Genomic DNA, 947 nt, shown 5'->3' with positions numbered 1-947 from the left:
ATGTCTTCTCAATTAAGAGTAACCCTCCTCTCCAAATAGAGATATAAAATTTTTCACACCCCTAACCCCTCACTCTCTACCCCTATTTATAGTAAACATCAATGAATGAGAGCCTTTGGATCGAAATTTTATCCAAAAACCATGAATTTCAGCCTTAGATTCGTAACAGAATGACGATGGCATCGATACCAGCATCAATAGAGGTATTGATGCTGGCATCGATGCCCAGTACGCTGCAATTGCAATCTGCAGCTTCTTCTTCTTTTATGCTTTGGGCTTGGGCTTCTTTGGCATTTCTTCTTCTTTTGGGCTTTCATGCTTGAGTTCTTCATTTAATTAGTGGGCTTTGTTGAGAGAAGAGATATTGGGCTTTTATTTTTGATTAACCTGCAATTAAAGATAAAAACAATTATTAGTGATAAATTTATTCATATAAACTAAGATAATGATGGTATAAAATTATAATAAAATGTGATTATCACAAGTATTGAAAAATCTTTTGAGTTTGTGTTTATTGTTCAAAAGAGCTTCAACTTTCATTTATTTTCACACCTTACAATCTCACATCCCAAACTTCACTTGTAATCTCTTCCTCTTTCCATAGGGTTGGTGTAAGAGAGAGTTTTTCTTTCATTTGTAACTGTTGTGAGCTTGATCTCATAGAGATCTACTGTGTGGTTCTGAGATCTCGGTGGAGATTGTTGTGTAGAGATGTTTTGGCTACCAAACCAGGTGTGTTAGTGGAATTCTCCTCGATAGTGGGGAGCATGAACGTAGGTCAGAGGACCGAACCTCGTGACATACCGCGTGTCATCAATTGGCTAATTATTTCTAATCCTTACTATCTTTTATTGTTGTTGGTTTTCATATTTCTTTATGGTTTGTTGAAAAATCTTTTAATTCCATATTCATTATCCATAATCCCTATTCATCCCCCCCCCCCCCCT

Source organism: Asparagus officinalis, chromosome 8, assembly GCF_001876935.1.
Source record: "Asparagus officinalis chromosome 8, Aspof.V1, whole genome shotgun sequence".
In the NCBI taxonomy this organism is placed as follows: Eukaryota; Viridiplantae; Streptophyta; class Magnoliopsida; order Asparagales; family Asparagaceae; genus Asparagus; species Asparagus officinalis.
Note: the sequence above shows the minus strand (reverse complement) of the source record.